Here is an 18,170-nt window from a genome sequence, read left to right on the forward strand (position 1 = left end):
TTTGAGATATATCTTGTTCTCAGTCTGTTCTCAGTCTTGTTCTCAGCCTGTGGGCATCATGTGTGTAGTGATCCAATATCCATAGCCATGCCATTTAACAGTTATCACTGGCCCTTGCTCAGCCTTACTCACCAAGAGCCCAGTGCCAAGCCTTCTTGCTAGCAAAGTCACTGATCAAGTCTGAAGTCCAGCTTTCTAGCTAACTGACTTTAAATGGACAGCATGGCAAGACTGCAAAGCCTGTCATGGGACATAGTGGACCTCAAATAGTTTTTTTAATCAGTTTTAGCTTACTGAAAGCTCTCTCGCCACCAGCAACAGTCACAAACAGTGTACAAAATATACGTAAAGCAATGCACACTTCTCCAAAAATGCTTTGCAGCTGCATCTTACAAATTGCATTCAGGAGACAAGAGGGGACAAGTTAGGGGGGAAAGTGGCAGCATATACAGTGTTCAGGTGTCTTACTCCATTCTGAAACTCAGGTGTAAGATCTCTGGAATACTTTATGATCAGTGGTTGGCACACAGAAGGGACTTTATCCTCACTAATCTGCCCAACTTTCAGAACAGCAAAAAATGATACAGTGAGGGAAAAAAGTATTTGACCCCCTGCTGATTTTGTACGTTTGCCCACTGACAAAGAAATGATCAGTCTATAATTTTAATGGTAGGTTTATTTGAACAGTGAGAGACAGAATAACAACAAAAAATCCAGAAAAACGCATGTCAAAAATGTTATAAATTGATTTGCATTTTAATGAGGGAAATAAGTATTTGACCCCTCTGCAAAACATGACTTAGTACTTGGTGGCAAAACCCTTGTTGGCAATCACAGAGGTCAGACGTTTTTTGTAGTTGGCCACCAGGTTTGCACACATCTCAGGAGGGATTTTGTCCCACTCCTCTGCAGATCTTCTCCAAGTCAGATGTGAGATGTGTGCAAACCTGGTGAAAAAAAACAAGGGTTTTGCCACCAAGTACTAAGTCATGTTTTGCAGAGGGGTCAAATACTTATTTCCCTCATTAAAATGCAAATCAATTTATAACATTTTTGACATGCGCTTTTCTGGATTTTTAGGTTGTTATTCTGTCTCTCACTGTTCAAATAAACCTACCATTAAAATTATAGACTGATCATTTCTTTGTCAGTGGTCAAACGTACAAAATCAGCAGGGGAGCAAATACTTTTTTCCCTCACTGTATAACAATTTTTGCAGTGGTGTGGAACCTAGTGTCCAAGTCACTTATGATGTTGTCCATAGCAGTAAAAAACACTGTGTCCGAAACATCGTTGCTACACTGTCCTGAGCTGTGTCCTCTTGAGAGGTCTCATCATGGAATCTCTTCCTTTTCCTCTGTGTTCCCAAACACCGCTGCTGCACTGTCCTGAGCTGTCTCCTCTTCAGAGGTCTCATCATGGAATCTCTTCCTTTTCCTCTGTGTTCCCAAACACCGCTGCTGCACTGTCCTGAGCTGTCTCCTCTTGAGAGGTCTCATCATGGAATCTCTTCCTTTTCCTCTGTGTTCCCAAACACCGCTGCTGCACTGTCCTGAGCTGTCTCCTCTTGAGAGGTCTCATCATGGAATCTCTTCCTTTTCCTCTGGCGGCTGTGTTCCTTGCTAAATTGAGGTGCAACATCCATTTGCGTAGCAGTCAGTGTTTCCTCAGACAGGAGAGACTCCCATCCATCTCTAAGAGCCTGCATCTCTTCCTTTAAGGCTCTGATATTGGCTGCCTCTGTGTCAAGTGAGATTTTTCCTGACTGGAGAATCACATTCCTGTCCTCAATGCGTTGCAGTACTTTCAGCCAGACAGTGAGGAGGACAATAGCGTTGAATGACATGAAGTAGTTCTTCCAACCACTAGCTTCTGATCTGGCCTCACTGGTGAGACTGCATGTCATGAGTATGCTATCAAAGGCCTTGATGACAGAAGGTAGGTGTTTTACAACAGGTTTAACAGCATCAATCCTTGCACTCCAGCGGGTATCGGAGAGGCGATACAAAGAGCAACCTGTTTTCTTTTTGTAGATGGCCCATCGCTCTGGGCTGGCACTAACAGGTGTGTAAAGGCAATTGATGCAGCAAAAAAATGTTGATACTTCTGGGCTTGACTCTGCAGCATGCACACCTACAATATTTAAGGTGTGGGAGGCACAAGGTGAAAATGTAGCCAGAGGATTTTTCTTTAATATTTGGGCTTGGACTCCCTTGACTTTCCCTGCCATGTTTGCCCCGTTGTCATATCCCTGCCCTTTGCCATCTCCAATGTCTATCTCTTGGTCATGAAGCACATTTTCAATCATCTCTGCTATCTCACTTCCTGTCTTTTTGTGAAAGTCCTTGAATTGAAGAAACCGTTCAGTGATCTCGCAGTCATCTGTTTCTTTGTTATAACTCACATATCTTATGAGCACAACATTCTGCTCAGTATGGGAAATGTCTGGCGTAGCATCACAGATGACTGAATAATAAATAGCATCCTTCCTTTCCTTTAGAATTATTTTCAAAACTCCTCTGACACATAATTCAATGAACTCATTTTGAATGTCAGAGCTCAGATAATGTGTCAGCTTGGTTCCTTTTTTTTGTCCCTGATTTTTTGTAAGTGCTCATTCAGCAGTGGATCGTAATGAGACGAGCTCTAGTGTGCCTAGGAAATTACCATCGTGGATGTCATCTGGGACTTTGGTTTTACCCCTGAAGGGTAAATTCCTTGGTGCCAAGTGCAGTGTTTCATCTAGGATTCTCTGCAAGAGAGCTCTATTTTTCTCAGTTTCTGTTTGTATCTGCTTCTACAACTGACAGTCAATGCGACTAACTGCCATTACAGGTTGTTGCAAATTCTTCCACTTCAAGTAGCAGTCTCTGTGTGCCTTATTACTCTCATGGCTTGGAAATGTATCATACATACGACACCACTTCACATCGGACATTTTATATCCATGTTGACTGTTCAGTGCACTATGGGAAGGTATTTTTTGTTCATGGTGAAAATCACACATGAGATGCAATATAGTGCATTAGTACTTTTGCTATGAAATATCCAGTCTCTCTTCAGCTTTTCTCTTCCATTGGTTGCCTTAGTATACTGCAAGTATTCTGGGAATGGCTTTCCCTCTGAATCCTGTGGCATTTCTAGATCTTCATCTCTTGTGGACAATTTCCTAACAGTAGTCTCTCTGCCCATATCAGTTATTTTTGCTGGTCACAAACCTGAGCCATCTGATAGAAAATGCTCTTCCTCTGAATCTCTTCCACATAACTCGCCATCTACAGCTTGTTTTTCAACATCCTTACTTTGTCTGTCTCTTTCTGTGCACCTTCTCTCATTTACTCCATCCTCATCATCTGCATTGGTACTGCCGGCACTGTCTTTCACCTCTCCTCCACTTCCACACTCCTCCCTGAGAGAACTGTATCACTTGAAGAGGGTCCTGGCTCTGTAGAGTGTACATTACGCATATGATAATATGTCTATAATATAATACCATTTGTAATAACATCATAACCAAAATTTCAGTTACTATCATTTTGTTGACTTAAATGAACTGCATGCACCACAGAATTTTTTTTAACAACACTGAATCCTGCAGAATATTTACCCAAATGACCTGCAGTTGTGTATCACCACCACTAGATGTCCATATTTCAGTCTGCATCAAAGCCATGGAGACATACCTTGGCCATATGACTTGAAGGTATTATTTTAACATTGGCTGTCACTTTACAGACTGAGTCACTCAATGCTTCAAACTGTCCAGCATCCAATACAGACTATAGGCTGTTTTTGTTTCATATAATGATCATTATGTGGAAAAATAATTACACTGTTTGAATTCTTATCATTGAAAAGGTTTTAATCAGTTTTATTTTTTTCATAATAATAAAGAAGTATTTTTATTTCACATTTATTTAACCAGGTAGGCCAGTTGAGAACAAGTTCTCATTTACAACTGCAACATAGCCAAGATAAAGCAAAGCAGTGGGACAAAAACAACACAGAGTTACACATAAACAAACTTACAGTCAATAACACAATAGAATAATCTGTGTACAGTGTGTGCAAATGTAGATTAGGGAGGTAAGGCAATAAATAGGCCATAGAGGCGAAATAATTACAATTTAGCATTAACACTGGAGTGATAGACGTGCAGATGATGATGTGCAAGTAGAGATACTGGGGTGCAAAAGAGCAAAAAGATAAATAACAATATGGGGATGAGGTTGTTGGGTGTGCTGTTTACAGATGGGCTGTGTACAGGTACAGTGATCGGTAAGCTGCTCTGACAGTTGATGCTTAAAGTTAGAGAGGGAGATATAAGTCTCCAGCTTCAGTGATTTTTGCAATTCGTTCCAGTCATTGGCAGCAGAGAACTGGAAGGAAAGGCGGCCAAAGGAGGTGTTGGCTTTGGGATGACCAGTGAAATATACCTGCTGGAGCGCGTGCTACACGTGTTGCTATGGTGACCAGTGAGCTGAGCTAAGGCGGGGCTTTACCTAGCAAAGACGACGAATATGTAGCGAGGACCAGCCAGCGAGAGCATACAGGTCGCAGTGGTGGGTAGTATATGGGGCTTTGGTGATAAAACAGATGGCACTGTGATAGACTACATCCAATTTGCTGAGTAGAGTGTTGGAGGCTATTTTGTAAATGACATCGCCAAAGTCAAGGATCGGTATGATAGTCCCACAAATTCCCACGGACCCCCTGCAATTATGCCAACTAACATGTTCTTCAACACAATGCTGCTCACTTCCTTCTTTAGTTGGGAGTGGGGCTGGTTCAGGGGTATGGGGATGGGGAGACAGGGCTGGTTCAGGGGTATGGGGATGGGGAGACAGGGCTGGTTCAGGGGTATGGGGATGGGGAGACAGGGCTGGTTCAGGGGTATGGGGATGGGGAGACAGGGCTGGTTCAGGGGTATGGGGATGGGGAGACAGGGCTGGTTCAGGGGTATGGGGATGGGGAGACAGGGCTGGTTCAGGGGTATGGGGATGGGAGACAGGCCCGGTTCAGGGGTATGGGGATGGGAGACAGGCCCGGTTCAGGGGTATGGGGATGGGGAGACAGGCCGGTTCAGGGGTATGGGGATGGGGAGACAGGGCTGGTTCAGGGGTATGGGGATGGGGAGACAGGGCTGGTTCAGGGGTATGGGGATGGGGAGACAGGGCTGGTTCAGGGGTATGGGGATGGGGAGACAGGGCTGGTTCAGGGGTATGGGGATGGGGAGACAGGGCTGGTTCAGGGGTATGGGGATGGGGAGACAGGGCTGGTTCAGGGGTATGGGGATGGGGAGACAGGCCCGGTTCAGGGGTATGGGGATGGGGAGACAGGGCTGGTTCAGGGGTATGGGGATGGGGAGACAGGGCTGGTTCAGGGGTATGGGGATGGGGAGACAGGGCTGGTTCAGGCGGATGGGAGACAGGGCTGGTTCAGGAGGATGGGGATGGGGAGACAGGGCTGGTTCAGGGGTATGGGGATGGGGAGACAGGGCTGGTTCAGGGGGGATGGGGAGACAGGGCTGGTTCAGGGGTATGGGGATGGGGAGACAGGGCTGGTTCAGGGGTATGGGGATGGGGAGACAGGGCTGGTTCAGGGGTATGGGGATGGGGAGACAGGGCTGGTTCAGGAGGATGGGGATGGGGAGACAGGGCTGGTTCAGGGGTATGGGGATGGGGAGACAGGGCTGGTTCAGGGGTATGGGGATGGGGAGACAGGCCCGGTTCAGGGGTATGGGGATGGGGAGACAGGGCTGGTTCAGGGGTATGGGGATGGGGAGACAGGGCTGGTTCAGGGGTATGGGGATGGGGAGACAGGGCTGGTTCAGGCGGATGGGGAGACAGGGCTGGTTCAGGAGGATGGGGATGGGGAGACAGGGCTGGTTCAGGGGTATGGGGATGGGGAGACAGGGCTGGTTCAGGGGGATGGGGAGACAGGGCTGGTTCAGGGGTATGGGGATGGGGAGACAGGGCTGGTTCAGGGGTATGGGGATGGGGAGACAGGGCTGGTTCAGGGGTATGGGGATGGGGAGACAGGGCTGGTTCAGGGGTATGGGGATGGGGAGACAGGGCTGGTTCAGGGGGATGGGGAGACAGGGCTGGTTCAGGGGTATGGGGATTGGGAGACAGGGCTGGTTCAGGGGTATGGGGATGGGGAGACAGGGCTGGTTCAGGGGTATGGGGATGGGGAGACAGGGCTGGTTCAGGGGTATGGGGATGGGGAGACAGGCCCGGTTCAGGGGTATGGGGATGGGGAGACAGGGCTGGTTCAGGGGTATGGGGATGGGGAGACAGGGCTGGTTCAGGGGTATGGGGATGGGGAGACAGGGCTGGTTCAGGCGGATGGGGAGACAGGGCTGGTTCAGGAGGATGGGGATGGGGAGACAGGGCTGGTTCAGGGGTATGGGGATGGGGAGACAGGGCTGGTTCAGGGGGATGGGGAGACAGGGCTGGTTCAGGGGTATGGGGATGGGGAGACAGGGCTGGTTCAGGGGTATGGGGATGGGGAGACAGGGCTGGTTCAGGGGTATGGGGATGGGGAGACAGGGCTGGTTCAGGAGGATGGGGATGGGGAGACAGGGCTGGTTCAGGGGTATGGGGATGGGGAGACAGGGCTGGTTCAGGGGTATGGGGATGGGGAGACAGGCCCGGTTCAGGGGTATGGGGATGGGGAGACAGGGCTGGTTCAGGGGTATGGGGATGGGGAGACAGGGCTGGTTCAGGGGTATGGGGATGGGGAGACAGGGCTGGTTCAGGCGGATGGGGAGACAGGGCTGGTTCAGGAGGATGGGGATGGGGAGACAGGGCTGGTTCAGGGGTATGGGGATGGGGAGACAGGGCTGGTTCAGGGGGATGGGGAGACAGGGCTGGTTCAGGGGTATGGGGATGGGGAGACAGGGCTGGTTCAGGGGTATGGGGATGGGGAGACAGGGCTGGTTCAGGGGTATGGGGATGGGGAGACAGGGCTGGTTCAGGGGTATGGGGATGGGGAGACAGGGCTGGTTCAGGGGGATGGGGAGACAGGGCTGGTTCAGGGGTATGGGGATTGGGAGACAGGGCTGGTTCAGGGGTATGGGGATGGGGAGACCAGGGCTGGTTCAGGGGTATGGGATGGGGAGACAGGGCTGGTTCAGGGGTATGGGGATGGGGAGACAGGCCCGGTTCAGGGGTATGGGGATGGGGAGACAGGGCTGGTTCAGGGTATGGGGATGGGGAGACAGGGCTGGTTCAGGGGGATGGGGAGACAGGGCTGGTTCAGGAGGATGGGGATGGGGAGACAGGGCTGGTTCAGGGGTATGGGGATGGGGAGACAGGGCTGGTTCAGGGGGATGGGGAGACAGGGCTGGTTCAGGGGTATGGGGATGGGGAGACAGGGCTGGTTCAGGGGGATGGGGAGACAGGGCTGGTTCAGGGGTATGGGGATGGGGAGACAGGCCCGGTTCAGGGGTATGGGGATGGGGAGACAGGGCTGGTTCAGGGGTATGGGGATGGGGAGACAGGGCTGGTTTAGGGGTATGGGGATGGGGAGACAGGGCTGGTTCAGGGGGATGGGGAGACAGGGCTGGTTCAGGAGGATGGGGATGGGGAGACAGGACTGGTTCAGGGGTATGGGGATGGGGAGACAGGGCTGGTTCAGGGGTATGGGGATGGGGAGACAGGGCTGGTTCAGGGGGATGGGGAGACAGGGCTGGTTCAGGGGTATGGGGATTGGGAGACAGGGCTGGTTCAGGGGTATGGGGATGGGGAGACAGGGCTGGTTCAGGGGTATGGGGATGGGAGACAGGGCTGGTTCAGGGGTATGGGGATGGGGAGACAGGGCTGGTTCAGGGGTATGGAAATGGGGAGACAGGGCTGGTTCAGGGGTATGGGGATGGAGAGACAGGGCTGGTTCAGGGGTATGGGGATGGGGAGACAGGGCTGGTTCAGGGGTATGGGGATAGGGAGACAGGGCTGGTTCAGGGGTATGGGGATGGAGAGACAGGGCTGGTTCAGGGATGGGCATGGGAGACAGGGCTGGTTCAGGGGTATGGGGATGGGGAGACAGGGCTGGTTCAGGGGTATGGGGATGGGGAGACAGGGCTGGTTCAGGGGTATGGGGATGGGGAGACAGGGCCTGGTTCAGGGGTATGGGGATGGGGAGACAGGACTGGTTCAGGGGTATGGGGATGGGGAGACAGGGCTGGTTCAGGGGTATGGGGAGACAGGGCAGCTGAGCCTGAAGCTGCATCTGTTGGGCCTGGCACCAGGCAGGGGCAGGGACAACTCATTTAGTATGAATAGCTTGCTTTATGTTTGCCTGCATTGATTAAATGTTGGCTAAAAGAGGAGCGAGATGTAAACACTCAGATTTTTCTGTGAAGATATTAAGTAACTAATGTTAGGGGAGCAAAAGTAGCCCATTTCACTATGGACTAAGCGAATAGGTTCATTTCCACCACTCACGGACTACACCCAACTTCCTTTCTGAAAAATGGGTGGGGGGAGGGCTGGGCAATACAGAGGCTCTCTCTTAGTACATTGTAAATAAAATATTATATTAATGATGAAAGGTTAATAATTTAATATTGCATTATTTTTACCTAATGTTAAAAAAAATTGGGCCCTTAAAATTGGAAAACACTAAACAAACAACAACACGAAGAGTTATTCATCCAAAATGGAGATGTATGGATAAACCACTTCTCCAATCTTTTTGGCCCTATAACAAAGAACAAACAGCAAAACATATACATGATCAAATACAAATCTTAGAATCAACTATTAAAGACTACCATAACCCACTGGATTCTCCAATTACATTGAATGAACTACAGGACAAAATACAAACCCTCCAACCCAAAAAGGCCTGTGGTGTTGATGGTATCCTAAATGATATGATAAAATATACAGACCACAAATTCCAATTGGCTATACTTAAACTCTTTAACATCATCCTCAGCTTTGGCATTTTCCCCAATATTTGGAACCAATGACTGATCACCCCGATCCACAAAAGTGGAGACAAATTTGACCCCAATAACTACCGTGGGATATGCGTCAACAGCAACCTTGGGAAAATCCTCTTTATTATCATTAACAGCAGACTCATACATTTCCTCAGTGAAACAATGTACTGAGCAAATGTCAAATAGGCTTTTTACCAAATTACCATACGACAGACCACGTATTCACCCTGCACACCCTAATTGAAACAAACAAACCAAAACAAAGGCAAAGTCTTCTCATGCTTTGTTGATTTCAAAAAAGCATTTGACTCAATTTGGCATGAGCGTCTGCTATACAAATTGATGGAAAGTGGTGTTAGGAAAAAAACATACAACGTTATAAAATCCATGTACACAAACAACAAGTTTGCGGTTAAAATTGGCAAAAAACACACACATTTCTTTCCACAGGGCCGTGGGGTGAGACAGACATGCAGCTTAATTAAGCCCCACCCTCTTCAACATATATGTAATACCCTTGTTTGAACCAGGTATTGAGTTTATTTGTTATAATTAATTGGTATTATATTTAAAAGATGATTGAATTGCTCCTAAACTGTAATGTTGTTAATGCATTATGCTTTTTGAAGAAATATTTATTTAATGTATACTTTGAAGTTTAAGTTTGACCAATAAGGTCGCTTGTTAAGTTGTGGCCAATGGGAGTTGACCTGGTTAACGGGAGGCCTGGGAAAAAAGAGAGGGAAAAAGACGTTGATGAAAGGATGGACATTTTACCTTAGAACGGTTGGTGAAGAAAAATGATAAAAGAAGACGACAGAACTAGAACAAAACCCATACCTACTAGGATATGAAGGGAAATACACATTTTATTTTATAAAAGAGTTGTTTTAATTTTGTTAAAACTTAGTAAAGACTGAAGCTATCGTTTCGTCGTGGCGGTATTTGCCAGCCTTGAGGTTAGCCTAGCATCGTGTGACACCGGGAGATAATTGCTTGGGAAGCTTAACGAGTTCGTGTTCCCATGGGATATCGGTTACAGCTAAGGAGTACTGTCTGCATGGGTAGCTGCTGAGATACTCTGCATAAGTTAATATTGTGAGAGTCATATTCGAGCCTGGTGAGAGGGTTACATATATATCAACGAATTGGCGAGGGCACTAGAATAGTCTGTAGCACCTGGCCTCACCCTACTAGAATCTGAAGTCAAATGTCTGTTGTTTGCTGATGATCTGGTGCTTCTGTCTCCAACCAAGTAGGGCCAACAGCAGCAACTAGATCTTCTACACAGATTCTACCAGACCTGGGCCCTGACAGTAAATCTCAGTAAGACAAAAATAATGGTGTTCCAAAAAAGGTCCAGTTGCCAAGACCACAAATACAAATTCCATCTAGACATCGTTGCCATAGAGCACACAAAAAACTATACACACTGTACCTCAGCCTAAACATCAGCGCCACCGGTAACTTCCACAAAGCTGTGAATGATCTGAGAGACAAGGCAAGAAGGGCCTTCTATGCCATCAAAAGGAACATAAAATGTAACATACCAATTAGGATCTGGCTAAAAATACTTGAATCCGTTATAGAACCCATTGCCCTTTATGGTTGTGGGGTCTGGGGTCCACTCACCAACCAATAATTCACAAAATGGGACAAACACCAAATTGAGACTCTGCAAGTAGAATTCTGCAAAAATATCCTTTGTGTACAACGTAAAACACCAAATAATACATGCAGAGCAGAATTCGGCCAATACCTGCTAATTATCAAAATCCTGAAAAGAGCTGTTAAATTCTACAGTCACCTAAAATGAAACGATTCCCAAACCTTCCATAACAAAGCCATCACCTACATAGAGATGAACCTGGAGAAGAGTCCCCTAAACAAGCTGGTCCTGAGGCTCTGTTCACAAACACAGACTCCACAGAGCCCCAGGACAGCAACACAATTAGAACCAACCAAATCATGACAAAACAAAAAGATAATTACTTGACACATTGGAAAGAATTAAGAAAAAAGAGCAAACTAGAATGCTATTTGGCCCTCAACAGAGAGTACACAGTGGCAGAATACCTGACCACTGTGACTGACCCAAACTTAAGGAAAGCTTTGACTATGTACAGACTCAGTGAGCATATTCTTGCTATTGAGAAAGGCCTGGCTCTCAAGAGAAGACAGGCTATGTCCACACTGCCCACAAAATGAGGTGGAAACTGAACTGCACTTCTGCCAAATGTATGACCATATTAGAGATACATATTTCCCTCAGATTACACAGATCCACAAAGAATTTGACAACAATTTTGATAAACTCCCATATCTACTGGGTGAAATACCAGAGTGTGCCATCACAACAAAAAGATTTGTGACCTGTTGCCAAAAGAAAAGGGCAACCAGTGAAGAACAAACGCAATTGTAAATACAACCCATATTTATGCTTATTTATTTTCCCTTTTGTACTTTAACTATTTGCACATCGTTACAACACTGTATATGACTCTTGAAATGCCTTTATTCTTTTGGAACTTATGTGAGTGTAATGTTTACTGTTCATTTGTATTGTTTATTTCACTTTTGTTTATTATCTACTTCACTTGCTTTGGCAATGTTAACATATGTTTCCCATGCCAATAAAGCCCTTAAATTGAAATTGAGAGCAGAGAGAGAGAGAGAGAGAGACAGAGTAGAGAGGCAGAGAGAGAGACAGAGCGCAGAGAGAGAGACAGAGCGCAGAGAGAGAGACAGAGCGCAGAGAGAGAGACAGAGCGCAGAGAGAGAGACAGAGCGCAGAGAGAGAGACAGAGCGCAGAGAGGGAGACAGAGCGCAGAGAGAGCAGTGAGACAGAGCAGTGAGACCAGAGAGAAAGAGACAGAGCAGAGAGAGAGAGAGAGAGGTAGAGAATGAAGATGGCATTTTGTGGTCTTTGCTTTGCAACCCGCCTGTTGGCTTCATCAGTCAGACTGAACTACGTCTTTCCTTCCATAGTCTCACTTGTTTTATAAATAGCACGTATTGCCAACAGATTAACAAGAAGGAAGGTAAAACAAAATGACATCAATGCTTCAGCAAAACCATGCATCTGCACTGCACACAACCATCTCATAGAGCTTAATGGACATTTGTTTTGGCATAACTCCCAAATATCTTCCCTGAGGGACCCCATAACAGACATTATGTAGACTAGTGTTTCTACTAGACTAGTGTTTCCTTCCAGCAGTACAATGACTTCATGAATTGATTGGCTCTGTGATAAGCTACATTTACTGCCCCATTACACCAATTATCATAGTAGTCGTACTTCAGCTCTTTTAATCAGTGCAGTGAGCATGTCCTGTGGCGCATCTAAACATGCTTGATGGACAAAACAGTGTAGCAGTGTGAAGCAAGGAGAGATTCCTTACGTACTAGGGTCTGGGAGGCAACGAAAGGGTCATTCCAAGTAAAAATAAAAACCTGAAATTCAGTACAAATAAATATGATAGATATGTCTACCCCAACTTCTATAATCAGAACAAAGGAGAAGACTAACGTATGAGCATATAAGTGTTTTCTGCACACCTTCTCTTCACTCTATCTATGATTCACTTACACCCCTCTACCCCCCCATGATTCACTTATATGCCCAGCTCCATCCCTCTACCCCTGTACAGGCCCAGCTCCATCCCTCTACCCCTGTACAGGCCCAGCTCCATCCCTCTACCCCTGTACAGACCCAGCCCCATCCCTCTACCCCTGTACAGACCAAGGCCCATCCCTCTACCCCTGTACAGGCCCAGCTCCATCCCTCTACCCCTGTACAGACCCAGCTCCATCCCTCTACCCCTGTACAGGCCCAGCTCCATCCCTCTACCCCTGTACAGGCCCAGCTCCATCCCTCTACCCCTGTACAGACCCAGCTCCATCCCTCTACCCCTGTACAGACCCAGCTCCATCCCTCTACCCCTGTACAGGCCCAGCTCCATCCCTCTACCCCTGTACAGACCCAGCTCCATCCCTCTACCCCTGTACAGGCCCAGCTCCATCATTCTACCCCTGTACAGACCCAGCTCCATCCCTCTACCCCTGTACAGACCCAGCTCCATCCCTCTACCCCTATACAGACCCAGCTCCATCCCTCTACCCCTGTACAGGCCCAGCCCCATCCCTCTACCCCTGTACAGACCCAGCTCCATCCCTCTACCCCTGTACAGGCCCAGCCCCATCCCTCTACCCCTGTACAGGCCCAGCTCCATCCCTCTACCCCTGTACAGGCCCAGCCCCATCCCTCTACCCCTGTACAGGCCCAGCTCCATCCCTCTACCCCTGTACAGGCCCAGCTCCATCCCTCTACCCCTGTACAGACCCAGCTCCATCCCTCTACCCCTGTACAGGCCCAGCTCCATCCCTCTACCCCTGTACAGGCCCAGCTCCATCCCTCTACCCCTGTACAGACCCAGCCCCATCCCTCTACCCCTGTACAGGGCCAGCTCCATCCCTCTACCCCTGTACAGGGCCAGCTCCATCCCTCTACCCCTGTACAGGGCCAGCTCCATCCCTCTACTCCTGTACAGACCCAGCTCCATCCCTCTACTCCTGTACAGGCCCAGCTCCATCCCTCTACTCCTGTACAGGCCCCATCCCTCTACCCCTATACAGGCCCAGCTCCATCCCTCTACCCCTGTACAAACCCAGCTCCATCCCTCTACACCTGTACAGACCCAGCTCCATCCCTCTACCCCTGTACAGGCCCAGCTCCATCCCTCTACCCCTGTACAGGCCCAGCTCCATCCCTCTACCCCTGCACAGGCCCAGCCCCATCCCTCTACCCCTGCACAGGCCCAGCCCCATCCCTCTACCCCTGTACAGGCCAAGCTCCATCCCTCTACCCCTGTACAGACCCAGCTCCATCCCTCTACCCCTGTACAGGCCCAACTCCATCCCTCTACCCCTGTACAGGCCCAGCCCCATCCCTCTACCCCTGTACAGGCCCCATCCCTCTACCCCTGTACAGGCCCAACTCCATCCCTCTACCCCTGTACAGGCCCAGCTCCATCCCTCTACCCCTGTACAGGCCCAGCTCCATCCCTCTACCCCTGTACAGGCCCAGCTCCATCCCTCTACCCCTGTACAGACCCAGCCCCATCCCTCTACCCCTGTACAGACCCAGCCCCATCCCTCTACCCCTGTACAGACCCAGCTCCATCCCTCTACCACTGTACAGGCCCAGCTCCATCCCTCTACCCCTGCACAGGCCCAGCCCCATCCCTCTACCCTTGCACAGGCCCAGCTCCATCCCTCTACCACTGTACAGGCCCAGCTCCATCCCTCTACCCCTGTACAGACCCAGCCCCATCCCTCTACCCCTGCACAGGCCCAGCTCCATCCCTCTACCCCTGTACAGGCCCAGCTCCATCCCTCTACCCCTGCACAGGCCCAGCCCCATCCCTCTACCCCTGCACAGGCCCAGCTCCATCCCTCTACCACTGTACAGGCCCAGCTCCATCCCTCTACCCCTGTACAGACCCAGCCCCATCCCTCTACCCCTGTACAGGCCCAGCTCCATCCCTCTACCCCTGTACAGACCCAGCTCTATCCCTCTACCCCTGTACAGGCCCAGCCCCATCCCTCTACCCCTGTACAGGCCCAGCTCCATCCCTCTACCCCTGTACAGGCCCAGCTCCATCCCTCTACCCCTGTACAGGCCCAGCACCATCCCTCTACCCCTGTACAGGCCCAGCTCCATCCCTCTACCCCTGTACAGACCCAGCTCCATCCCTCTACCCCTGTACAGACCCAGCCCCATCCCTCTACCCCTATACAGGCCCAGCTCCATCCCTCTACCCCTGTACAGGCCCAGCCCCATCCCTCTACCCCTGTACAGGCCCAGCTCCATCCCTCTACCCCTGTACAGGCCCAGCCCCATCCCTCTACCCCTGTACAGGCCCAGCTCCATCCCTCTACCCCTGTACAGACCCAGCTCCATCCCTCTACCCGCAGGCCCAGCTCCACCCCTCTACCCCTGTACAGGCCCAGCTCCACCCCTCTACCCCTGTACAGGCCAAGCTCCATCCCTCTACCCCTGTACAGGCCCAGCTCCATCCCTCTACCCCTGTACAGGCCCAGCTCCATCCCTCTACCCCTGTACAGGCCCAGCTCCGTCCCTCTACCCCTGTACAGGCCCAGTTCCATCCCTCTACCCCTGTACAGGCCCAGCCCCATCCCTCTACCCCTGCACAGGCCCAGCTCCATCCCTCTACACCTGTACAGGCCCAGCTCCATCTCTCTACCCCTGTACAGGCCCAGCCCCATCCCTCTACCCCTGCACAGGCCAAGCTCCATCCCTCTACCCCTGTACAGGCCCAGCTCCATCTCTCTACCCCTGTACAGGCCCAGCCCCATCTCTCTACCCCTGTACAGGCACAGCTCCAACCCTCTACCCCTGTACAGGGCCAGCTCCATCCCTCTACCCCTGTACAGTCCCAGCTCCATCTCTCTACCCCTGTACAGGCCCAGCTCCATCCCTCTACCCCTGTACAGGCCCAGCTCCATCCCTCTACCCCTGTACATGCCCAGCTCCATCCCTCTACCCCTGTACAGGCCCAGCTCCATCCCTCTACTCCTGTACAGACCCAGCTCCATCCCTCTACTCCTGTACAGGCCCCATACCTCTACCCCTATACAGGCCCAGCTCCATCCCTCTACCCCTGTACAAACCCAGCTCCATCCCTCTACACCTGTACAGACCCAGCTCCATCCCTCTACCCCTGTACAGGCCCAGCTCCATCCCTCTACCCCTGTACAGGCCCAGCTCCATCCCTCTACCCCTGCACAGGCCCAGCCCCATACCTCTACCCCTGTACAGACCCAGCTCCATCCCTCTACCCCTGCACAGGCCCAGCCCCATCCCTCTACCCCTGTACAGGCCCAGCTCCATCCCTCTACCCCTGTACAGACCCAGCCCCATCCCTCTACCCCTGTACAGGCCCAGCTCCATCCCTCTACCCCTGCACAGGCCCAGCCCCATCCCTCTACCCCTGCACAGGCCCAGCTCCATCCCTCTACCCCTGTACAGGCCCAGCTCCATCCCTCTACCCCTGTACAGACCCAGCCCCATCCCTCTACCCCTGCACAGGCCCAGCTCCATCCCTCTACCCCTGTACAGGCCCAGCTCCATCCCTCTACCCCTGCACAGGCCCAGCCCCATCCCTCTACCCCTGCACAGGCCCAGCTCCATCCCTCTACCACTGTACAGGCCCAGCTCCATCCCTCTACCCCTGTACAGGCCCAGCTCCATCCCTCTACCCCTGCACAGGCCCAGCTCCATCCCTCTACCCCTGTACAGGCCCAGCTCCATCCCTCTACCCCTGCACAGGCCCAGCCCCATCCCTCTACCCCTGCACAGGCCCAGCTCCATCACTCTACAACTGTACAGGCCCAGCTCCATCCCTCTACCCCTGTACAGACCCAGCCCCATCCCTCTACCCCTGCACAGGCCCAGCTCCAACCCTCTACCCCTGTACAGGGCCAGCTCCATCCCTCTACCCCTGTACAGGCCCAGCTCCGTCTCTCTACCCCTGTACAGGCCCAGCTCCATCCCTCTACCCCTGTACAGAACCAGCTCCATCCCTCTACCCCTGTACAGGCCCAGCCCCATCTCTCTACCCCTGTACAGGCCCAGCTCCATCCCTCTACCCCTGTACATGCCCAGCTCCATCCCTCTACCCCTGTACAGGCCCAGCTCCATCCCTCTACCCCTGTACAGGCCCAGCTCCATCCCTCTACCCCTGTACAGACCCAGCTCCATCCCTCTACTCCTGTACAGACCCAGCTCCATCCCTCTACTCCTGTACAGGCCCAGCTCCATCCCTCTACTCCTGTACAGGCCCCATCCCTCTACCCCTATACAGGCCCAGCTCCATCCCTCTACCCCTGTACAGACCCAGCTCCATCCCTCTACCCCTGTACAGCCCAGCTCTATCCCTCTACCCCTGTACAGGCCCAGCTCCATCCCTCTACCCCTGTACAGGCCCAGCTCCATCCCTCTACCCCTGTACAGACCCAGCCCCATCCCTCTACCCCTGTACAGGGCCAGCTCCATCCCTCTACCCCTGTACAGGGCCAGCTCCATCCCTCTACCCCTGTACAGGGCCAGCTCCATCCCTCTAACCCTGTACAGACACAGCTCCATCCCTCTACTCCTGTACAGACCCAGCTCCATCCCTCTACTCCTGTACAGGCCCAGCTCCATCCCTCTACTCCTGTACAGGCCCCATCCCTCTACCCCTATACAGGCCCAGCTCCATCCCTCTACCCCTGTACAAACCCAGCTCCATCCCTCTACACCTGTACAGACCCAGCTCCATCCCTCTACCCCTGTACAGGCCCAGCTCCATCCCTCTACCCCTGTACAGGCCCAGCTCCATCCCTCTACCCTGCACAGGCCCAGCCCCATCCCTCTACCCCTGCACAGGCCCAGCCCCATCCCTCTACCCCTGTACAGCCAAGCTCCATCCCTCTACCCCTGTACAGACCCAGCTCCATCCCTCTACCCCTGTACAGGCCCAACTCCATCCCTCTACCCCTGTACAGGCCCAGCCCCATCCCTCTACCCCTGTACAGGCCCCATCCCTCTACCCCTGTACAGGCCCAACTCCATCCCTCTACCCCTGTACAGGCCCAGCTCCATCCCTCTACCCCTGTACAGGCCCAGCTCCATCCCTCTACCCCTGTACAGGCCCAGCTCCATCCCTCTACCCCTGTACAGACCCAGCCCCATCCCTCTACCCCTGTACAGACCCAGCCCCATCCCTCTACCCCTGTACAGACCCAGCTCTATCCCTCTACCACTGTACAGGCCCAGCTCCATCCCTCTACCCTGCACAGGCCCAGCCCCATCCCTCTACCCTTGCACAGGCCCAGCTCCATCCCTCTACCACTGTACAGGCCCAGCTCCATCCCTCTACCCCTGTACAGACCCAGCCCCATCCCTCTACCCCTGCACAGGCCCAGCTCCATCCCTCTACCCCTGTACAGGCCTAGCTCCATCCCTCTACCCCTGCACAGGCCCAGCCCCATCCCTCTACCCCTGCACAGGCCCAGCTCCATCCCTCTACCACTGTACAGGCCCAGCTCCATCCCTCTACCCCTGTACAGACCCAGCCCCATCCCTCTACCCCTGTACAGGCCCAGCTCCATCCCTCTACCCCTGTACAGACCCAGCTCTATCCCTCTACCCCT

Source organism: Salmo trutta, chromosome 37 (assembly GCF_901001165.1).
Source record: "Salmo trutta chromosome 37, fSalTru1.1, whole genome shotgun sequence".
NCBI lineage: Eukaryota > Metazoa > Chordata > Actinopteri > Salmoniformes > Salmonidae > Salmo > Salmo trutta.